We start from the raw sequence: 25829 nt of genomic DNA, 5'->3' as shown, positions 1-25829 counted from the left end.
GGCCAATTTAGAGTGTCCAATCCACCTACTGCATGTCTTTGGAATGTTGGAGGAAACTGGAGCACCCAGACGAAATCCACACAAATGCAGACTTCACACAGAAGGCACCCCAGCTGAGAATCGAACCAGAGAACCTCTTGCTGTGAGGCAGCAATGCTAACCGCTATAACACTGCACTGCCCAACTTTTTTCATCTGGAATAAATATATAACAATGGTTAGTCTCAACAAGAAATAAAATAATTTTACTGCTGTAGCTTGTGCATTTTAAGAGGGGGAAGGAAGTAGGACAAAAAGCTGGAGTAAAGTTGCCTAAAATGTACTAAAATAAAGATAGTAACTAAGATAAGTACAATCTGAAGTTTGTGAAAACATCTGTGACTATTTAATCACTTAATAAAGTTCAAAGCTAGTAAACAAATAACCCATCATGGCAACATGTGACTAATGTCATGAACAATACTGTCATCCTGAGTTCAGATGATAAAGTTTATGTATTACAAATAAAACATGGTGACATGATTGTATGTTATACCTGAGGCTCTCTAACTACTTAAGGCAAAACTGAATTAAGTAGGGACATTTCATTGTCTCTTTCTTTCCCTGGAAAAAGTTGCTTACATACCCTGACTTACAAAAGGACCCACGGGAAACAGTCAGTGTTGATACTGTCAAATTACAGGCTCATTAACAAGTTGGCTAATACACTTTTTTTCTCTGAAATGTGAAAAAAAATCCAGCCCTTTTTTAGTTTCACAGATCAGCTGAAAGCTGTAGTAACCACTGCACACCATCTGTTTGGTAAATGAATCTAACAAAGAATAGCTGAATAAAACATCAGTGTTAGAACTGTTGACTCCTGGACAGTGGACGCTGTTTGTCACAACTGTGATGGGTTAAGCAAAACCCAGTACAAAGGACGATTTGATTGAAAATTACTAGTCATACAAACCGACTGCTAAGTATTTTAGTATTTGAAGTTGAAGTTGAATAATATGAATACTGAAAATGCAGAAATGCATTGTACTACACATAAGGTAGTTAAGTTCTTTTTAACATCCCATCACCCTGAGTGATAATGGGTATCACCTGTGTCCTAAAGTCATTTTTGGTCAGAGATTTACATATTAGTCTGTAAAGATTACAGTTCAGTAAAGTGATGGCATCTAGCCAAAAAATCAAGAATAACTTTAAATTAGATAAAAAGAATATATATAGTAACAAGAATTATTAAAAATACTAAGCTAAAAATGTTTTAATTTTCATCATTCTTAGACCAATGTAAAGTATTAGTTTGACAGATAACTCTACAATCAAGATATGCATGACATAGTTCATCAAATGATGAAGTGCAAAGCAAACCATATAAAAATAGCACTGTATACTTGAATGAAATGGTAAGTTCAGAGAATACGAAGTTAATGTTTTATGTATTTGTTTCATTGTATGCAAATAAATCAAAGAAATAATACTGGACATTTTTCAATAGTTTGTTAGTTCACAGAGGTAACTAAGCATTTTTCAAACATCAACAGATAACAGCTTAAATGGATTATGACTAGATGACAGAAACATTTTACAAAAAATGACATACAAACACTAGATTTATCAAATCTCTTATTTAAAGTTATGATGGCACTGCAATGTCTTTCTTTTCTTTCTTTTTTTTTTTTGAAAAAGCCACATTTACTTTACACCAGAAAACTGTATGCGATGGGATTACTTAAAATATAAAACAAGTGAAGTTTTCTAAGACAGTTTCAGATTTTGGAATGGATGAAAAGTATAGATATGATACAAGCAAGTCTAGGTTTCTCAGAAAACTGCCCAGCACCAGGGGTTTAGCAAGTGAATTCCATTTTGTACTCAGATGCTTTTTGCTACTCCCCCATCTACCTAGCATTTTAAAAAGTGGTCATATCACTTGAACGGTTGCCTTGCCTCACCCCACCCCACCCCAGACTTAATGTGGGTAACATTTTCAGCCGCTCAGTCAAAAACTATTAAGAGATATTGCTTTTAGATTTGCAATTCTCTCTGTAAGCAAGCTATATACATGTTTAAAAACATTAATCTAGATGGTTATAGACATTGTATAACTTGGTAAAGCCCCAATGTTTCTGACAGGTTCAGAAAAAAATTGTACTCTCTAGAGTTCAAAGACTACGACTGGCTACACCCTTGCCCAGCACAAACAAAGCTTTTCATTTCTTAAAAAAAATTATATTATTCTACTCTTTAGAGTATAAAGAGTTTGCTTGGATACATCATTGCCCAACACAAACAAAATTTTTCCTTTCTTAAAAAAAAGATTTATATTGTGGGGTTAAAGGTTCTGAAATTAATTTTTCCTTTCTTAAAAAAAGATTTATATTGTGGGGTTAAAAGTTCTGAAATTAACTCTCTTAAAAATAATTAAGATTTATTGAAGTCAATAACGCTATTTACGGCAAAGAAAGGTCACGTTACGTATACTGCTTTTGTAATCTTTGTCAGAAGTACTAGCAAATGAATGAAACTGAAAGCAATTCCTCAAAAACAAATACAGAGATGTGCAATTTTAGCTTTTAAAATCTATGTAATATTCTAAAGCATACACAGATTATCTAAAAATTGAAATATTTGTCTGCAGTGTTCTCATTTTATGTCCATGTTTATTAACACTTCCATCATTATGACAGTAAATATTCCTCCTGATCTTCAGTACCCTGTACATAATGCAATAAACATTAAGAACAGCATTAGAAAAATGGGCAGCCCGTTTGGAATAAAATCTATTCAGATATGCACAGTGAGTATACCTGGCTAGAAATATGACTCTTACTACTCATGCCATCTTTGCAGATTGGTTCTTCTGTTTTATATTTCACAAAGACTTAAACTTATTTCTAGTGCATTTAGTTTGTGCTCTGTATTTGTTGGGTAGGATTAATTAACAAGAAGGACATAAAAATTATGAAACAAAGCAATCATGTGCTGTCTAAAATGTTCCTGCAAGACCCAGGATAGTCCAGACAGTACAGGACTTCTATAGGAAAGAAGTCTGCATGTAAAGTATCATCACAGATCATAACAAAGAACCATTTAATAAAAAGCAGCTTCTCAATATCCTGGATTTTATTTAATTATACCATAATATCAGTTAAAATGTGCAAAAAATGTTACTGTAATCCTCCCAAGGAATTTCAGTTTTGATCCTTTTGTATTTTACATAAGGTAAGAATTAGTAAACCGAATGTGTTAATCTGAGCAAAACTTATTATTTTCAAATTTCTGAACTTTTGAATATGGTGTGTGTGTGTGTGTGTGTGTGTGTGTGGTTCATAACACATACAAACATAATGATTTCAGAAAACAGAAACAGTACTTTCATCTGAGACACACACAACATGTTTTTTTTTTCCCTTTGCTCAGTGGATGCATTCTAGTTTATAAAGATTACGCACACTGTGACAACTAAGTTTTGTCTTTGTACATCACTGCATCTGAAATGTAGCCATATTATTAACTCCCTGTATGGAAAGTATATTCTAACTGTGTGTGCTGTTTATTATTACGTTGCCAAGATGCACCAACCAAGGCTTTAATGTACCTTTTCAATTGTGATTTGTTCCAGCTTCCTACCAGTTTTCTCAGCTAAATGGATCAGAGCTGTGTGGAATTAAAATGACATGTTCAATGTCAAACAAACAGCTGTCTCTAAGGATACATCAAATGGTTCACCTCTCCAAACTCAAAACTGTAATCAATATCTCAAGGAAGACATATACTAGACTAAACCAGACTCTGATACTGCAAGTTACATCTCTACCATAAATAAACATAAACTTCACGATTGTTCATCATATTCTTTGGCATTTGCTTTAAGATTAGGTAATTTGTTTCAAGTGGCTCAAATTGCAGGTAAAGAAGAAGAAGACTGGGTCTAAAGTCCAGATGTTTTGCAGTTGTAAGACTCATTTGCATTTCCTTTCTGTAACATTTGTTCTTCATTCAGGTCTCACAGAAAATGAATATGCATGCAAACAGACACAAGCGCACACATATACACACACACACTTTGACAATTTCAGAATTTATTCTAAGGAATAAGAAAATGATGTACAATTAAGGCAATTGCAGTGTTGTGTTTATGTGCATATACTAAATCTGAGATCAATGTACCTCAAAATAAGCATATATTCTGAGATTTTGCTATCTTGGAATTAACATATATTTTTTCTGTGTACATTTAGTTTTCTCAGGATGGCAATACTTTCAATGGGCGCATATATGTATATACATACAAGTGCTACATATTTGTATCGACCATTACTTTGGCTGATAGCTGAAAGTACTGGGCTGTTTGCTTGAATGTCTGGTTTATCAACTGGACATTTTGTCGGATGTTTGTCTTGTCGTAACTGGTAAGTGGAATGTATACCAGGGGTAAGTGTGTAGGGTTACAATATTAGTTAGGTAAGGGAATAGATTAAGTGTGTGTGTATGTTTGTGTCTGTGTGATTGTGAGTCTTTGGGGTCAGGGTTAGGTTAGGGGATAGATTTAATGTATGTGGGTATCTGTGTGTGTGTGTGTGTGTGTGTGTGTGTGTGTGTGTGTGTGTGTGCGTGTGTGTGTGTGCGTGTGTGCATGTGTGCATGTGTTGAGTGTTTGGGCTGTCTTGTATAGTGCTAGTGTTATAGGAAGGGCTTTTTTAAATTAAGATGCATATGAAGGTCAGGGGGAGGGGTTAGGTTAACATGTATTACTAAGGTGGAGCAGGGACGTGAAGCCCCCCTGTCCATATTAGTAATATGCGCTAACCTTAAGTTTGTCACTAACCGGGACGTGCATCTTAACTTAAAAAAGCCTCTCTCATAACACTATCACTATTCAGAGAAATTTGACTTGAATATAGTCTGGTTATGGGTTGTGCACTGGAAAAAGAAATGTTTCCTTTTTCAATGTACTGAGGGTATTTATTTATTTGTACACTGTCCTCCTGAATCTAAGTTTTATGTCTGTGTATGCATCCTAACTAACATAAAAAATGAGTAGTACGTTATTTAAAGGAATTCCTTACACAAAAAAATTAACAGAAACCCTTTATAGAGATTTTCCTAGTTATAATTTCTTAATCCCTTACAGTACCTGGATACTATTTTGCTCACTCACGACTCTGAAAAAACAGAAAAAGCAAGAAATTGAAAATGAATGAAATCATCTAATATGGAACCAACAGGTCTTAAATGGAATTGTTCAAATGCCCATCGCACCGAAAAGTGTGATTAAAACCATTACAATTCTGGCACAATCTAAAATGTATCAAAAACTAACTGTTCAACTAAATATTACATTATCTGTGGCCCTGGAGTTGTTACAAGAAAGGACTCCACACCAGCCAACCAATATGTTTTAAACGAAGCAAAGCTTTCTCCATAGCTAGAGTCGCTAATAACCAATTCCAAAGTTCACAGTCTTTGTAGTAAGTTAAATGAATCTCAGTCATTTGCCTGTTTGACCTTTAGGGATATGATGAATGACCTCTGATGGAACATGTAAAGAGAGAGTATATGAACATATATAAAAATAAACTATAATAAAGATATTTACCTGCCATCAGTAATAAATATAATAAAGGAAGGGAACATCCATCAAGGAAATCAGGTATCTAAATGCAACAGCAAAGTTCACAATGTGAAGCTGGATCAAGAAGGATCAGAAGGGATCAGATAGAAAATAAAAGAAAAACAGAACGCTGAATTGTCCTCAAGTGTACATGACGATGTTAAAAGAGTAACCATGATTGTATCATCAGCTGTCTCTAGAACTCTCAAATTCTTAGTGCAAGAAATCTAGATGAAGCCTAAAATAATGTAAGGAAAGTGTCAAGAAAGGGACAGTTTTTAAATATTGCTCTTATAAACTTCGAAGGTTGCTAGAATAACAAAATTTGTAAAATGGCATATTTTCTGAAGGATAAGAAGCCTGAAACTCAAATGTTTGTCATTATTTAGCGACTTCATTCCTCAGTGATTTGCCAGCAAATCACAACTTTTATAAGGAATAGATCAAAAATGTGAGGCAAAAATCTGGACAGCTGAGAGGAAAGACTGTCTCAAATATGGTTACTCTTTGAGACAGCTCATAATACAATCACGAGCCAGTATATAAAAGCAGTTAAACTGGCAAACTTGGGATTTGAAAATGGTCTTCAGACTCTACTAGATTAATGGCTATGCCTGGAAATCATCAGCATATTTTGTGTCAGATAATATATAAACTTAACTACTGGGGGTTTGACATAACGGTTAAGGAGCGTACCTCACAGAAAAAAATGTACAGGGTTTGAGTCTCACTAAATGAAACTTTCCAGGTTTAAAATGGTCCACAAGGGCAGCTAGCCTAGTACTTACCTACTGGAATCCCTCCAACCAACAAACTATGAAAAAAAACACATAAGGCAGTAGAGGAAAGAACAGCTACTTTCTGATAGCAGTCAGGAGAAAGGATGAGAATACTCAGATATGTCATTCTATTTACCACCAACAAACATGTTTCCTATGTAAATGAAATAAACTGATCTCTCACTGTGTACAGTGTGTCATTTTGATATGGAATTTCTCATGAAGTCAGCAGCCAGTACAAGTAATACACAGAGCCTTGTTATCTATCTATCTATCTATCTATCTATCTATCTATCTATCTATCTATCTGTCTGTCTATCTAAATATCCATCCCTTTTTGACCAAATGAGTCACACTAGGCCACTGGTCTACTTTCAGAGATGATCTAGGGTTGTATTCATACTGAATAGGGGAATTTGGTCAGGACAACAGGAAGATTTCACTACTCTTTGCAGTAAGTGCTATGGGCTCTTCTACATCTACCTGAGCTACCAACACCTCAAACAGATGGGACCTTGGTGTAATGCCTCATCCAAAGCATGGTGCACTCAAGAGTACAGCACTGCCTTGAGCTGCACTGCAGTGTCAGTAATGGAAAATGAGTGACTGCATATGTTGCGGTAAATGAACCAACAACCTTCTGATCTTCCAGGTATCAAAGGCATGCGCACTATCCCTTGTGCCACTGTCACTGCTAGTTCCAGGCAGCGAACTCAGCTGAGAGGTTCACTTGGTTTCAGAATTAAATAGTAGAAGCAAAATTCCTTTGAGATGTATACTGTACAGCACTTGGACAATTCTTATAAATGTCCATTGCAGTGGAGGCACAAATCACTTGTCAAATACTTTGGAAAGCTTATAGCGACACTAAAAGATATATAGATATTGAATGATATATTACAAGCTTCATATGGAATAATACTATATATTGTTAATTTGAACAGTACATGTGAAATATATTACATATGAAACCATAGCTGACATTGTACACATAGAAAACCAATAAACTAACAGATATTCAAGGAAACTTCCTAAAAACAGTCAAGGAAATGGCAGTATGTCTAGCAGGTTAAATCTAGATACTGTGGAGAAGTTGTGTACCGTTTCACTCACAAAAAGAAAAATATTGACAAATTAATCTTGATGATGCTGTTATAGACAGAAGCTTACCTCAAATATCAGAAAAAGCTGAGAGATTTCTCCTACAGAATGAATCATCTCACTACATTCAGAAAGGATACACAGTTGTGTAAGGTACTTACCAATGTAGAAAATCTTTCAGAAGAGTGTACTCTAACAGTAAATCATAACATTTGGATTTCTTCACCTTCTGTTTTCCATGTCCTTCTGAAGTTTTTTAGTTCTCTCATTTCCTGCAAGGACAATATTGGTCTTCTAATTGTGAAAGCAATCATGCGGGCAGCAGGAGACTCACACACAAGATTAATGATGGTCTATGTCTTGTCAGGTGTCTTATTAAAAACACAAAAAAAGATGTTCTCTAATCTCCATCATATCTATATTCTAACTGAATTCTCTTGACATAGGGGTGTATCACATGACACGAAAGTAACTTTGGTTGGCTCATCTACATTAAAGCTATACACCAATATATATAGTAATATAACATCACTGTTTTTAATGCAAGTATGTCTATATCTATACAGACAGTATGCATTAATCTACACTGATCACTTACAATTAACTAACACTATATACTAGGTATGGCATGGTTACATCAACTATGAAACTTTCTTTTACATATTCAAAATGCATTTCAATAAACAAAACTTTTCAGTCAATAGTATCATTTTTAACTGTAGAATAAGTTCATAGTTCTGTTTTTCATTGGTACTGTATATGGTATAATTAACAAAACTATCTACATAACAAGACTAACTGCACAATGGATGGACATCTAGTCTTGCCTTTGTGACAGCTGCACTGTAGTCTCTTTCTACATCTGTTGGCTATAACAGTTCTCAGGGTCGCTTGCTGCAACACTTCCAACAGTTTATCATCCGGGAACTTTGAAAATAACTGAACTTGCCTCTAAAGGTCCACAAAATATTCAAAACAGGATATAATATAACAGCACACTTAGGTTAAACTCTTTCGTCCACATCAATAAACTTGGATTTTATCAGAACCTGCCACTACAAAACAATGATTCCATTTAAAGTTTTCAGTCAAGTATGTCACATATAAATTAATTAAAATTCTTAAAGCTATATACCTCTCTTAAAATAATTAATACATACATCCTGTTTAAATTTCATATAATCCATAAAATAAGTTAAGGTTCCCTTACCAATTACTGAGCCCAGTACATCCAATATTTCAACAGGTATTCATCATTGTAATGTTCCTATTGTCCACAATCAATGTTCAACTAATATTGGACAGTGTGATACTGCTGTTTGTGATTGTGGACCAGCTGAGACTAAAGCATTGGATAAACAATGTGCTAATATTAAAGACTGGCTTACCCGCAGTTTTTCGTTCAATAAACAGAGAGACTTAAGTGGCGATGAATCATTATCTCAGCAGATTACTTCTTTTGAAAAGCATTTATTAAATTTTCAGAAATTCTTAGACAATGCTTAATTCTGATATTTGCCTACAGCAGAGGCATGTGTCCCAAGGATTGCATATGTGGAAATTTCTGAATGGTGTGGACCATGGTTCTGATTTATATCATCAGTTAGTTGCAATATTTGACAAACATGGACTTGAGATAATTAAGATTTTAAAGAAAGAAAATGTTACGAAAATGGACCTATTAACTGAACAAATCAATAGACTAAATGCTAGCATTAAATCTGATTTGATATTTGACCAACATTCTGTTAATTATTCCAATGTTTTTGCTAATGTTGATCAACAAGTTGATATTATTAAAATCAGGAAATGTAAAAAAAAAAAATGGATAGGCATGATAGAGGTTACAGAAAGAATTCTGCTTACCCTATTCCTAAGACTAATGGGACTGTTAAAACTGATCCTGTTTGATCTGATTTTACTACAGACAACCAATTCCAGCACTCCTTTGAGATTGATGCTGAAGTGGATGCAGACTATAACCAGGGTGAACGTTCAGTCCCGTGCAACGACACATTAGAGTTCCTACCCTTCTGCCACTCAGAGAGACTTTTGAGTCAAGATTATGTACAGAAGCCCCTGTAGGTGATGAGTTTGCACTCTGGTACAACACAGTCTATGAAGGGGAGAGTGCTGTGGAGGGGGAGGAAAGGTCGAAGTCTAGGAAAGGACTGATCAATAAGACATTAGTACCAAGTTATCCATCCATTCATCCTCAACCCCTTTTTCCTATTTTACACATAGGGTCGGGGTGTCACTTCAACAATGACAATCATCTCGAGCAAGATTTACACTGCTGGGTGGCTAGCCCTGCCATGGTAGTTCATCCATTATATCTGTGACAAACAGGGTCAAGTTTTAATTTCATATCATGGATTTAATGTTTTTAATTATACTAGCATATTTACTGATACACATTTTTATTTCTTTGATAGAGGTTTCACCTTTGTTACCTCATCTAAATTTGATGCATCAGATTGTCCATTAGAATTTAGGCTCTTTACCAGAAAATGTAATTTAGCAATTCTTTATGGTAACAATGGAGACACCCTAAGTTCTGAACAATTTAAGAAAAAAATGAATCTACATTCCCTTCAATAACCCTTTGGTGAATTTATTTGAAAAATGTTATAAAAATGATATTTATCAGTTACATCATACATTTATGCAATTTATTGGTAGTAACTTAAGCCACAATGCAAGAGAGTTAATATATGAATTGAAATGTGACACTTCCTTAAGCATTATGAAACTGGATAAGGGCGGAGGGTTGTTTTGATGGACTCATTTAACAATTCTAAAAGGATATCTGAGTTATTACGCAATACCAACAAATATATTTTGGTGTTGATTAATGAGATTAATATAGCCTATCACAAGATTGATATGTTCCTGGATGAACGTCTTTTAAATTGTCGTATCTCTCCTTCGACATTTACACTTTTTAATATTGAGAAGTCTATTATCCCAATTATATCTGGTATTCCGAAGGTACATAAAGATGTCCTAAATCCACCTATTAGGCCTGTAGTAGTGGCTTCTCATATATACTTATGGATTCCTGGGATTTTTTGCACAGTTTTACTCCAGAATTTATACTGAGGAAGCAGTTTTTGTTTGTATTGATGTTGTTAATATTTTTGATTCAATATCTCTGACTGAGGTTATGGAGAATTTTTTAGAAGCCATGCTTGCATATAGTGTTTTGTCAGCAGATGATATTAATATCTTCACAAATTTTATAGAATTAGTTCTTGATAATAACTTTGTTGGTGTGGACATATGAATAAAGTTATATTTTAAGTCACAATATGCTGATTGTTGGTCACTATACACCTGATACTTGGATGGCATCTTTATTTTATGGAAAGACACTTTAGAAAAGTTATAGGAGTACATTTGTTATACTACATTTACAACTTCTTTTTTAAGATTTGCATATACTATTTCTAAGGATTCTTTTAATTAATTAGATATTACTATTTATAACAAGAATGGTAGCTTTGAATCTAACATCCCTAGAAAGTTCACCTTTTCCAATGCATATTTGCACTTCAAAAGTAATCACCCTCTTTCCCAAAAAAAGATCTCTAGTAAATGGACAACTCATCAGGATTTCAAGAATGATTACTGATTATACAGTTTTCATAGGGGAATGTTCCACGCCTGAGAAGATGTGTTTGGATAGAGGATACCCAGGCAACCCAGCCCGTTTGATAAAGAAAGTTAGGAAAAATAAAAGTTTCTTGGCATACAAAGTTTAATCCAACTATTTAGGACAGAGAATTTCCCGGACTGAGGGCCTCCCAAGAACTGCATGGTTTAAAAAGGGGTTTCGTTCTTAAATATCATCCTCAGAAGAATGAGGTTAAGAACATTATTTCCAAATAATGGTCTATCTTTGATTCTGATGTTAAAATTTTAGATGTGATAGGAGAACAACCCCTTTTTATTTATGAGAGGTAAAAACTTAAAAGGCATTTTTGCAAATCATACTAGTATTAAGAGGTCAGTTTCTATTAGGGGCATTAAAAATGTGGACAGTGTAATCAATGTCTATATATATATATATATATATATATATATATATATATATATATATATATATATATATATTAGAAGATGACTTTATTCAATTAAAAGGTCAGGGTGGACATGTTAGATTGACCAATGGGTATGATTGTGCCACCATAGGGATAGTTTACATTACTGTCTGCAGCTACTGTAACACGTTTTATGTGGGCAAAACAGAAAAATCTTTAAGTAAATGTATATATGAGCACAATTATGACATTACTAAAAGTAATTTGAAAAATGCCCTGTTTAAACACACATTTGGGTGTGTTAGCTGTAAAAATTTCTTGTTTGTGGTTTTGGAGAAGGTGGACCAGAATCCTTGGGGTGGAACATGGCAAACTAGGATTAAACACAGAAAACTGCTATGGCAATTGTAGCTAAAATGTTTCCATTGCCAATACATGTAAATTTCAAGTAACAAAGCTGTGACTTTTAATTTTTATGTTCAGATTGTTTATTCGTTATATGGGTTTATTAGCTTATTTTATGGGTTATATGATATTCTACTGATGTATTTTTTTTTCTTTCAATTTCAGTTGTTCACGTATCAGTATCACAGCTGAAATGGGTAATGTGCTTTCTCCCCATCTTCAGTTGAGCTAGTAAGGGAATGAATCATCCAATGGAGTATTCTTATAAGCTCAAACTGCAAAACAACAACCTTCGAATGTTTTCATACAATGCTTCTTCATGAAATTTTAAACTGTAAGGATACTTTTCTTCACTTGTCCAATAGACTGAGGTCAATATAGGTTTTATGTTGTGTGCATCAATTTCCACTCATACACAAATTTTCTGTATACTGACTTGTTATTGTGGGCACAACAACATGATAAATCACCTTTTGCAAATATATAGGCCTTAGTGCATTAATCACACTTACAATTGTGCCTGCCAGTTTGATTATTCAGGGAACCTGGGACAGTAAGTAATAAATACAGGTAAGATACATAGCTTCCCCAATTAGAACAAAATATGTACATCATGCTACATAGGTAACCTGCAATTAGTTATGCTATCACCTCTTTGTTAGGACTGTTATGACACGTACTGCAGAAAGCACATCTCTAAACTACTTGTTTCACACACCTTTCAATAGCTGCCCTTTTCTGTTAGTAACACTCAAAAATCTTCATAAGAAAATAAATCCTGCTGGATGCAACTGAACCATATTTCCACTGCAAATTACACTTCTGTAGTTTGCAGTTAAAGATACAGATTTTTGAAAGCAAATATAATAATTCACTTCTGCTGACATTTCTTTAGTTCTGGCAAATATTTTGCCACTCTGAAAAATATGCCATCTGGAGTTTTAATAAAGGTCTATATTACAAATCAATTCTCTTAAAGCAAGAGTTTACCACATAACATGGAATTTATGGTAGCTAGCTCATTAGCTTTAAAGCTATATGTCCATTTGCAATAGCTGCTTTTTGTCACTTCTTTGGTTCTTTGTTCCAGAAGTAGCCACAGGAGAAAGTGTGCTTGTGATAAGCAAGTGCAGTACTAAAACCAATATGTAGAAAAACAGTCAAATAGTGCTAAACTTATGAATGGTTGTTTTGTGCAGACAAAGATACAGACATGCATGAGCACACATGCACACCCTCGACCACACACACACTTAGAAATATGCCCACAATCAAATAAATATATAATAAAATAGTGAGTCTCATAAAACTGACATTCAAAACATTGTAAAAGAAACATACAGAACTCATAAAATTTGTAACTCATAATATCACTATAAAAAAATACTTTAAAAAAGAGCTCACAACCAAGTGGAATGGCTAATCGTGAGAGTGAAAATATAAAATAATAGTGATGGTGCTGCGGTAGCATTGTCGCCTCACAGTAAGACGTTGTCCTGCTCGATTCTCAGCTAGAGCGTCTTCTGTGTGGAGACATGCGTGAATGGGCGTACCTTCATTGAAAGTTGTGCGTCAGAACCGGCAACTCGGTACGTAAAAATCTACTGCTAATCATTAGCAGACCGGAGTTCCGCTGTGGCGACCCCTAACTGGGAAAAGCCGAAAGACACAACAACAACAGTGTTCATGGATGCATTTTTACTATGTTGTGACATATTTTGTGTGTATTGCTTTTGGCTCTGTCCGTTTGTCCCTCTTTACCTATCATACTGCAGCCAGTCATTTTATATCATGATGTGTTCACGTTACTAAAGTTATTTTGTTCCGTGCACTCTGGGCATGTCCTTTCCTTTGCAGGGCAATTACCCCCATTAATTTTTGCCCTGCCAAGGACCTGCATAAGGGCTTGTTTCTTTTCTTGCTTATCTGCACAATTCACATGATTTTTATTCATTATATTTTATCTCTCTGCTCTTTTCATTATCAAACACTTTGTTCACAGTTTTATTTCTTGTTGTATACTCCAAAATCTTGTTGGCTTGCATCTCTTGTCATTTCAAGTGACCTTGCAAAGTTTAGTACATTCTGCAATGCTGCATCAGGCCCTAGCACTATCCTACGCCTTATCCTTCCTGAGCCATGTGTCTATATTACTTGTGATTTTATTTCTTCACCTATGTCTCAGACTTCACAGTGTATTGATAAAGCTCTTACCCTAATGCAATACATATGTGTGTATACATTTGTATGTGTACTTACACATTTGCTGTACACCTGTACATCTAATATATCTCAAACAGCACTTTCTTTTCATTTTTTAACTTGATATCGGGAGTTAAGTAGTGACCATATTATTTAATTTATATGCAGAGGCAAATAAAACAAATAAATAAATAAAGATAATAATCTACTAGAAGTTTTGACAACAGAACCAGTGACTTCTCACCTTGTATTTGAGCCTGCTTTATTAAACAGACAAACCCCTTTGGTAATTTGTTCCATATCAACACATTATTCAAGCTCCGATTCCAATAAAGCCTGTTTTCTTACCACAAAGTGTTTCTGATCTCTAATAGTTTTCAGTTCTGTATGTTTAATCTCTGTAATCATTTTTACCCTGGTACTGATGACTTATCTTTGGTATTACATTTTCTAGTTATAGCTTTCCATTTTACCCCAATCAACAAAAACATAAAATTACTTCCATATATAACATATAGCATATTATTCAAGTCATTTTTGTACTGAAGCAACATCTTACATTCCCAGAATATATGCTCCCACGGAAATCTTTCTGAACATCACTTCTATGTGGGGACATTATTTCAAGTCTCACAGGGGTATAGAAATATTTGTGTTAAAATCTCCATGAAAAAATATACATTTTCTTGATTTTAGCAGCAATATCTAGAGTATTAAGACAAATTTCTCTCCACTGCTCATCTATAATATCTAGTTAATTGTTCATACCATGCTATTTTACCTTTGCACAGTACTGTCTTCTCAAATCTAATACTGCATTATATTACTATCATTATTTACTAATCTACCCTTTTTGTTCTAGCATCAGTTATAAAATCTACTATTTGTGGTTTAACAAAATTATTTTCCAACTTCTGCATTTCTTCATTGAGCTCTAATATTAGACCTGCATATGCAAGTTGCTTTGAATTCAGTAACCCAAAATTTTGTCTAGCTTCATCACATTTTATTACCATATCTCTTTTTATCATCTGCTCCCAAAATCTTGTTTCTTTGTTCTTTCTCCAAATGCCTGCTACATTCTCTCTATTTCTTTCTTATTAGTGCACCCATGGAGTTAGTCGAACATAGGTCATATGCAGTGCCATCACAGCATACCTGCCTGTACCAAAGGACCAGGGTAACAGCATTAGATGTTGATAAAGACACAGATTAGGATTGCCACAGAGGTAAGCTGATTTTTTTAAATTATTAAATAAAACAAGATTCTACAGTTAGCATAATATATTGCATTCTACTGAATCAAAGCAGTCAAACAGCTATGAGGCTAGAAGTGCTGGGTAAAAATGCCAACTTAACATTAACTGGAGTATTTTGTTTTAAAAAAATCTGAATTCTATTAAAAAACAGAGAAAAAGAAATCTACCAGCTGCTCACAATATATTAATGTGACTCACGCATACTAATTCTTACTTTCTGAATAATTTATTTCATGGGCTTCTAGCTTGACCTATCAGGACTTAACAATGAACACGATCAGCCAATCCTACAGACAAGGACCGGACTTCCAGAGGCTACAGTAAACCTTGCTGCAAAACAGTAATCACAACAAGGTGCTTGGCCACTGGCATCAATGCTAGTCTCACCTCTACTCTGCTGAATAAGGCATTTTATTATTTATAAACAACATTATTGCTAATTCCTTCCCAGTCAGCGTTAACAACATCTATGTGGGTCAACAAGAAGTGGGTCTGTAAGCAAGAGGTTAGGAAGTATAAGATTTTCTGAAGAGCTACACAAAAGGACACAGGACGGATGTACCCAAATGTTAAACCCATTGGAGAAACACCCTCAAAGTAAGACCAAAGGAGCACAATCTGAAGATAAAACATGAACGATGGGAAAGATACGAGAAAGTATCATTTTGTAGTGAGTGTGATGAACATACCTCTCAACTGTGCATATTTTTGTAGAATGCCCAGATTTTTGCCTCTTATTTGTGGTCCATTTTTCACAAAATTTTGGTTTTCTAGCTAATCATTGTAGACTGAAATCAGAAAATGACAGCCATCTGAGTTTCAGACTTCATACTCTTCAGAAAATTCATGCTAATGTAAAACCTGTTATTCTATCAACTTTCTAGGATTGTAAGTGCAGTATTTACAAACTGCCCCTATTTCTGTGCCTTCTCCCCCATCATTTATGGCTTTGTTACGATTTCTTACTCTAAGAGGCTGAGAGCTATTATGATGAATGACTAAGGCAGTCTTCTTAAAGCGGCAGCAGGATACAAAACAGTGCTGAAATTCAAGAATAAATGGCACAACTATGATACAATTCTGAATGTAGGGAAGTAGAAAAACTTGGATGGATAAGAAGGATCTGCAGCATATTCAGACAGATATTAAAACTGACAGACTAGTTACTTTAACCAGTCCTTATATTTCCTTAAATTCCAGGTTGTACTAGATCTTCCAGCTTATCAGTTGGACATTCTGCCACCATTCTGAAAGTATCTGTCTGCTGACTCAGTTACTTACTTAGCTTGATATTTTGTTGATGTGCACTGTTCTGCTTTTTACTAAATGGGCTCAGAGTTCATATTTGAAGCTGTTAATGAAGCAGATTAAACCCTAATACACAACTGCAAGAACAGATTAACTTAGTATTTTCAGAATTCACTAAACTTAACAAAATAGACAAGAACCTTGAATACTACTATGGGCTGTATCATATGTTGTAAAAAGAAATCTACAAAACCGGTTCAGCTTCTCATTCACTGCTTTTCATTATTGTAATGTTCGTAATTCTATGCAGCTGAGCATTATATAAACTGCACATGCAGAGTGGTAAGGGACACCTCTGCACATTCCTGGACTTGAATGAAAGGAATGCAAAAATATCCTTTACGTCCATTTTTCCCTTGGGTGTAAGTAGAATAATAATACTGTTTCAGGAATTTCTCCAGGAATCAGATACTTTTGTCACTTTAAGTGTGAAGTCCCAAGTCATTAAGTCAAATGTTATCTTGTTCATCAAATTACACACACACACACACATTTGAAAGACACTGAGAAAACATTATTTGGAAAAAAAAGCTGAGTTTACCCTTAACAAAGCCATTTTTCTTTCAGCTAGTAGTAACTAGCATTTTATTTTAAGGATTTATTGCACAGATATGCAAGCACGCAAACGCAGACACACACACACACACACACACACACACACACACACACACACACACACACACACACACACACACACACACCACACACACATATGTATTACATGAGCTCTGCATAGGTACTATTTACATTTTGGAAAATGAAAAAAAAATAAATGAGGCCTGTGACAGGGACTTGAACTGAGGAAGATACATGCACCCAACACTGGTCTTTTTATGTTTTCAGTAGTTATAGCATTGGTAATGCTTTTCTACCACAGGGACAAAGGGATCTAGAAATAGGTGCAGCTTTGATTTTACAGTTGACTGAACTGAGATTCTACTTCACCAAATGTTACGCCTTGCCTATTCTTGCAAAAAATTTCATAGCCTAGAATCTGAAATTCTTTTGTCCTACGTATGTGGTTTGAGACACATTTCTAATATGGTCACGATGTCTGCCTGTAAGGTTAATGCCCAGTCTTGCAAATGTGGTTCTTTATAACTACAGCTTCTGGCAAGAATATGAATGAGTGTAGGCTTTTACTTCATAATAAACAGTGGTATGGGGTTGTCATACCTAGGGCATACAAGATCCGAAGATTGTGAGGCTGATTTCAACGCTGCCTGAACAGACTAAACAAAGAAAAACATGCTTAATGAGATGTCTTAGATCGGTTTGAGTTTTAATGTGAGATGTCACAGCAGTTCAAGGAGCTACTCAGGGCTCTAGCACCCCAAGAAGAGGAGGAAATAGGTGGAGTTGAAGAAGAGTGGCAGTGCCTAAAAACAGAATGTGTTAGGACTACAGAAAAGATATCTGTCTAAGACAAATATGGAGGTAAGGTACATAAGGAAAGCTGGTGGTGGAATGCAGAAGTCCAGGAAGTCATCAAAAGAAAGGAGTGCAGGAAGAAGTGGGAGACAGAAAATGTGGACCAGGCTAGGAAGGAATGATGGTTGGCTAAGAAAGGAGTTGGATTGCAAAGAATAAGGCATCACAGGCACTCCACCAGCTTCTGGAAAGGAAATTGGTAGGTGGCACAAAGAAACTATATCAGGCTGCAAGGCAAAGGCAGAAAGATAAAGAAGATAGTCAGACACCCTTCATAAGGGATGCCAGCAACTACCTGCTCACCAGTCCATATGAAATCAAAGTCAGATGGAAGGAGTACTTCCAGTAGCTTCAGAATGAAGAAAACACCAAAGAACCTGTACTGCCCCAGACACAGCCTATGATGAGAGAAGAAGAGAAGCCTACCCTAGAAGAAGGAAGAATAACACTAAGGAAAATGAAGGCAGGGAAAGCAGCAGGTTTAGATTAGGTCACAGCAGATAAGACACTGGGAGAGATACGGGAGAAATGGCTCCTGAGAGTACTCATAGCAGTGTGGAGAGAAAGGCACATCCCAGATGACTGGAGAATAGGCATATTCATGCCAGTGTACAAGAACAAAAGGGACATCTACAACTGTGGGCAGTACAGAGGTGTCAAGCTCCTGTCACACTGCATGAAAGTTACGGAAAGAGTGGTTGATAAAACAGATACACAGAGTAGTAGAACATAAGATAAGAGATGAGCAGTTCGGATTCAGATCAGGATGCAGTACAACTAACCCAATGTTTGCAATGATACAGATAATTAAGAACAAGCTAGACATGATGAAATGGGCCAACTGGGCATTCCTAGACTTGCAGAAAGCATGACAATGTCCCAAGAAAGCTCATTTGGCAGTACTGCGGTGGTATGACATTCCAGCAATGTTGACAAAATTATTGCAGGCTATGTACAAGGACCTAATGAATCAAGTGCAAAAAGTGTTCGGTCTCACAAAGGGGTTCCCAGTTAGACTGGGAGTGTACCAGGATTCAGCTCTGAGCCAACTACTGTTCATACTGGTGGTGGACTACATTAGCAAACAGGTCAGAGAGGACAGATCAAAGTTACTGTATGCAGATGATGTGGTGTTACAGACTCTGAGAAAGAACTTCAGCAAAGTATAGGGGAATGGAATGCAAAACTGAAGGCACATGGGATGAAACAAAGTACAGACAAAACAGTGGTAATGGCAGCAAATTGGGGAAATAAAACGTTTTACTAGAAAAGCTAGAAATGCCTTGACGGAATGTTTAAGTCTGTTTTGCTTTCTTGTATTTTGTGTTGCTTTACTGCCTTCTTCTGTTTTGTATATTGTAATTCGTTTTCCTTACACTGTGTTTTACTTGCATTCTGCTTTTAATTGCATATTTAATCTAGTAAAGAGACCACAACTGCATCTCTTGTGAGTTGTACAGAAATTAGAACAGGTTGATTAAGTTTAATCACCTGTGAACTGAGGGTGGAGCTAGGAACTAAACCTTCTATTTAAGAGGTAAAATAAAACATCGCAAGGCTTTACTAGAAAGCTCACCCAGACTCTGCCCCAACTTGCTGTGAGGGACTCTGCCCCAACTTGCTGTGAGGGAAAGTTTAGTCTGTTTTTGCTTTCTTCTATTTTGTGTTGCTGTGTTGCCTTCTTCTATTTTCTATATTGTGATTAATTTTCTTTGCACTGTGTTTTACTTGTATTCTGCTTTCAATTGCGTAATTAACCTAGGAAAGAGACCACTGCTGTGTCTCTTGTGAGTCACACAGAAATTAAAATGTCCCCACCCTTCTACCCTGACACTGTTGTGTTTTTAAACTCAACTGTCTTTCTAGTTCATGCCTCTTATGTTAATTTGATCACATATCTCCTTCCCTCTCCTCTTTCATTGGCTATTGTGTATAAGCACAAAATTATCATTTTGTGAAATCACTCCCCTTTAACTATTTAAATTTATTGGCCATCCTACTGTATTCCATAGACCCAGAATACAAAGTACCCACCCCTTCCAATCTATTTTGCTCTTTTAAGATTAGTGGGTATTCACTTACATAGCCAAAGCTTAAGTTACCCCTCTTTCATATTTAATTGCTTAGTGAACATTGCAGTTCTTAGGATATTAACCCATTTTTCCATCTTACCTTTAACATTTGGGACATCTACTCCAAGACCATCAATTACTGGAGAGCCCACATTCTGTATCTCAGTAGTCATCTTGGGATTAGTGCTTCTGTTTTGTTCCTGGTGTGAGAAGGAGTATAGGAACATTATTTCCTGGGGACTGCTGATCACAGGAAAGCTTAATAGCTGCTTTATAGGTGCCAGTTTGGAATTTGTGCTTATATTTTGCTCGTGGTGAGAGAAGGAACAGAGTGAATAGATTCCCGACTCTTTCTGGTTGGGAAGTGAATGTTTGTGCTTGACCTTCCTGATTGGTCTGGTTGCTATTCAAGGCATCTATCAGGAAAAAACTACAACAAGTCTACAGACCCTTACATCATCAAGGACAAGACTGCTACGGTTTTGCTTCTGGCGAGAGTAGAAGCAAAGGAGCATTGTATCCCAGCACAGAGAAGCTGTGGTGACACCAACACTTGTAGTAGTCAGGTAGTACCAATTCAGGTGACTCCCCTCTTTTATCGTTCTTCACAAGCTAATTCTTTCTTTTCAGTAAGTACTGCTTGATTTGCTTCTAACTTCGGGATATCTGCCTAAATACTTTAACCATAAATTATCAGGGTCTACTTACTAGTTTCCCCTCAAGTGTTTGGCAGTACCTTGTATTGCCATAGACACCTTGAGTTGACATTTGTCCTGTAAAAGCACCATTGAAATTTCACTAAAACCTAGTTGCACATAGGACAACTAGTTGGCAGTGACAAGCACTGCCCCCAGAGTTGCAAACTGGATACTCCTGACATTACCTTATGTTCCCACTCAAATTGTCAAATCAATTAAAAAGGGTCTGTTGCAATGGATAAGAACTTTCCTACTGTTTTCGTTACCAACTTGGTGGATATCGGCATCCTGAGGCACTGTAGAAATTGACTCATGTTTACTGACAACCATTTAATTCTCAAACAAACTGATATGGTATGTGAGAGATGTATTTACACAATGTCACTTCTGGCAAACTTCTCACATAAAAGTACTCCTAATGTCAATAAGGCTGTCGGTAGTACACACGCTTCAACCATCACACACAATTCAAAGCAGACATATAGACCCCCATATGCTGAGGCACTTAAATGTAACCTTCCTAAACCCCAAAGATCTACCAGATGAAGTACACATAACAAACACCCTTAGCAACTGCAAATGCACTCTTTCAAAGCAACAACTGCATCAACACACAGCCATATCTCATGAAGCATCTACTTATAAGTCCATAAGGTAAGCCACCACACAATCCAACATTCTTGCCATTAGAGACTCCATTGTGAGACACACTGATGTCCCTCCCACTAGGCTGAGTAAGGAGAAAGTCACAGTTAGTTGCTGATCAGGTGCCAGAATCCACCACATTATGCACACACTCATATCATTGGACCACAAGTAGCAGTATAACTCAGTCATAGTCCATGTGGGTGTAAAATGACCTGAGACATACCTCCATAGACTATATGAAGAAAGACATCATGGAGCTCTTGGGATGTGTGTCCCGGCTGGTATGAGTCTAGCACTGAGCAGCATTTTACCTTATCCAAGGATGATGCCACAATATGAACAAAATATGACTGACTTTAATAACTGGCATAATGTCTGGTATCATTCTAATGGGCTGCAATATTTGTCACTCCTGAAGAAAATGGTCAACAGACCATGCTGCTTTACCAGGGATGGTTTGCACCTCTCCCCTCTAGGCTTTCAAATATTGGCTAAAACATTATCCTCCCCCACAGTGCCTTTTTAAGCAATCCAAACTGAAATTACTTCCGACATAGTAAATCAAAATAAAAAAAAAAAAATCTAAAGGTGATACTGCTCAGTGCTAGGAGTCTAAACAAAAAACTTTACTCCCTAGAAGCTCTTTTCGTCCTAGAGAATGCTGATGTCTGTGCAGTCACTGAGACATGGTTTAAAGCCATGGAGAGCACACCACACAGCAAGGTTATAATGCCTTCCACACACTACACAGACAGGGACTAAAGGTGGAGGTGTCTCAATTTACATGAGAAATAAACATACCTCAAGGCTGGTCAAACAGGACAATGCACTTGAGCTTCTCCATGTTCAAATCACCATAGGCAAAATTAAATATCCCTTCCTTGCAAGATATAGGTCCCAGGAAACCCATACCATGTACTTAAACTTACTGGAAACACTCACCATCCAACCTAATACCATATTTATGAGTGACTTTAATTACCCCACAGTTAACTGGGAATATCCTAGGATACCTTCTAAACAGCATGAAACATGATCTATCAGGCCCTCTGGAATTGCTATTTAACTGTAGCCTCCAAACAGGCTTTGTGCCTCATGAATGGAGAACAGTGACAGTCATCCATATGCACAAAGGTGGGCCATCTACAGACCCTGGAAACTACAGACCCATAAATATCACTAGTCTCATCTTCAAAGCCATGGAAAATCACTAATGATATACGAAACCTCTTGACAATGGACCCAACCTAATTTGGTCTCATCAAGAGCAGGTCATGCCTAGTCAAACTGGTGGACTTCTTTGAAAAGTTTACCAATGCAATAGATGAGGGCAAAATAGTTCACAATGCTTACCTTGAACTGGCCAAGGCATTTGACACAGTCTCCCACTCAGGCACTAACCCTTATGACAGAGAGTTGATAGCCAGGTAGCTCACAGACAGGACCCAGGACGTTAGAACTGGAGAGTCCACCTCTACAAAGAGGCCAGTCACAAGTGAAGTCCCTTGAGGATTGATCCTGGGACTGCTGCTTTTTGGCATTTACTTCTCTGATGTCAAGGTTAATGTCAGTGGCCTCTGCCTGATTACATTTACAGATGACTGTAAATTAGGAGCTGCCACTGAATTGCCCATTGACACAAATGTTCTCCAGGAAGGGCTGACACAGACAAACAACTGGTGCCAGAGCCATGGACTAAAACTAAATGCCAAGAAATGCATAACAGTATCCTACGATAAGTCATCTACCCTGGAAACTATCATATTGACAACACACCCCTATGAACTGACCCAGTAGTCTGGGACTTGGGGACACACACACATGCAGCAATCTACCTTTCACCGTCATGTATCTATAGTAGAGAGGAAATCATTCTATGTTGTGCATCTTATAAACAAAGGCAAAGGCATCTAGATCCAAAGAAGTCATTTTTCCACTGTATTCAACATTCATCAGACCTCTCATTGAGTAGAATGCCCCATTTGGTATACACCTAATGAGGCATATCCAATAATTTGAATGTCCAGAGAGGTTTCTCACTAAAAGAATACAGAGTGTAAGCAACATGTCCTATGCAGGCCACCTCAAGGTCCTATCCCTGTATTCTGCCTCCTACAGACTGTTGAGGGGAAATCTATGCCTGGCATACAAGGCACTGTCAGACCCCACTATAATGGATCTCCTGCATATCTACAAAACCAACAGCACCAGAATTAACCATTCTAAAGACTTAAACCTTGCCTGTGATATAAACATGTCCTGCTAGAGAGACAGGTATGCATCCCAGAGACTACCCCTTCTCTGGAACAGGCTCCCCTTTCGTGTGAAGCAGAGTTCCTCCCTAACCCAATTAAAGTGTAACATGGACACCTGGATGGGGAACAGGAAGTTCATCTCTGGTTTGGCACCTATGTCTGTAATGAACACAGGCAGCCTATAAATGGTTCATCTCCCAGGCCCCTGCTTTTAAATGTTCACCTGCCAAGCCTCTGCTTACACTTATCAAGTATACCAGAACTTATCAGAGATTTGGGATGCATGGCAAAGCTTAAAAAGGCCCTTGTGGCCGTTAGCCTAGTACTCACCTATGAACCTAATTAAGATAATAGGGAAGATAATGGAACAGGGTAATAGCTTCAAATATCTGTAAGGGGTGGTTGAGGAGAAAGGAAGTCTAAATAAGGAGGTCAGAGTTAGAATCTGAGGGACTGCAGCCAAATGACGTAGAATGTCAGGTGTACTATATGACAGAAGAATGCCAAAGAAGCTGAAAAGTAAGGTGTACAAAACAGTGATGAGACCAGTACTACTGTATGGTACAGAAACCTGGGCGGTAAAGGCAGAGATGATGGAAATGAAGTGCCTGAGAAGGGTCATAGGATGAACACTGTGGAACAAACTAAGAAATGAGGACATAAGCGCAAAAACCAAAGTAGCTCCAATTGTAGAAAAGATCACCATAACGTCCAACAACCTTAAGCTACTGGCTGGCTGGTGCCAGTCGCTTAGCTTGGATTACCTGAAATAGCTCTGTTGAGCAAAAGCTGGATGTAAAACCAATCAACCTGCCAAAAATGAACTAAGTCAATATAGGTTCACTGACAGGACCCAGCTTTGAAGTGGATGACATGATAGTAAGGAGGAAGCTGGACATTCTCTGTATCTGGATACATGGTATAAGTAACATGTCCTATGCAGACCACCTCAAGGCCCTATCCCTGTATTCTGTCTCCTACAAAATGTTGAGGGGAGATCTACGCCTGGCATACAAGGCACTGGAATACAAGACAGAAGGGCAGTGCCGCAAAGCCACTGGGCTTGAGATCAAATGTCTACTGCTCAGGAGGAGGACAGATAAGAAATAGTGTGGGAACTATGGTGAGGGAGAGGCTTTCAAAGACACTAAGGAATATCAACAGAATTAGTGACAGACTCATGGCAATCAAACTATAAGGATATGGTATAATTCATAATCTCAGCCTATGCCCCAGAGAGCATGAGTTGGTATTGATAATAGGGAACCTGAAAGCACATATCAGGACAGACAAAACAGAATACAAGGACTGCCTGGGTCTACATGAGTGGGGCAGTAGGAATAAAGAAGGAGAGACCATTCTAGACTTCTGGCTGGCAACGGTGGCTAACACATGGTTCAGCACAGTCACAAGATCACATACAAGACAGGGGACAGGGTAACATGCAGTTAAGGTAACAGGTAGACTTGCTCTTAGTAAGGAAACAGCATTGGAGTAGAATCAAAGATCGTAAAGTCATCCCCAGTGAAACAGTCAACCCATAACATAAACTACTGCTTCCTACAATCACTGCAAGCAATCAGAGAAGGCTCTAAGTTTAGAGACTAGGCTGAAGACCTGGAAGTTGACTGGAGAAGAAGAACAATAGGTAAAAGAGAGACTCAGATCTCTATCACTTCAGGAAGAAGAGGGAATAAATGGAGTTGAAGAACAACGTTAGTGCCTTAACACATTCCCTCCAATGGAGCTCTGGAAGTTTGCACTGTAACTTCCAATGGGCAGAGCCTATTGACAGAATGAAATTACGTCCTCACACTACAAAGAAATGTTCATAACTCTGGAACCACAGAGTTTACTAAAGAAGTATAAATGGCAAACTCTTCACCACAAACTATTTTTATAGTTGTAGTATTCTTTAGGTTCTACATCTTAACCTGGATTTTATAAACTAGAGTAAACACAGTAACTATTAAGTCTGTAATATTTTGTAAACAACTTACAATATCTCAGCAACCATACAC

General features: G+C 36.9%; 1 protein-coding gene across 3 annotated transcripts in view; it reads right to left on the bottom strand.

The window, feature by feature from the left end:
* The window catches only part of SLC41A3 (solute carrier family 41 member 3), a 1429505-nt gene that overhangs the window by 488219 nt on the left and 915457 nt on the right, over positions 1–25829 (bottom strand). The window lies entirely within an intron of this gene.

This window comes from Protopterus annectens, chromosome 7.part0 (genome assembly GCF_019279795.1).
Source record: "Protopterus annectens isolate FY-2018-M chromosome 7.part0, PAN1.0, whole genome shotgun sequence".
Classification (NCBI taxonomy): Eukaryota; Metazoa; Chordata; order Ceratodontiformes; family Protopteridae; genus Protopterus; species Protopterus annectens.
The sequence above is the reverse complement of the archived record's forward strand: the minus strand, read 5'-3'. Positions and strand labels throughout refer to the sequence as shown.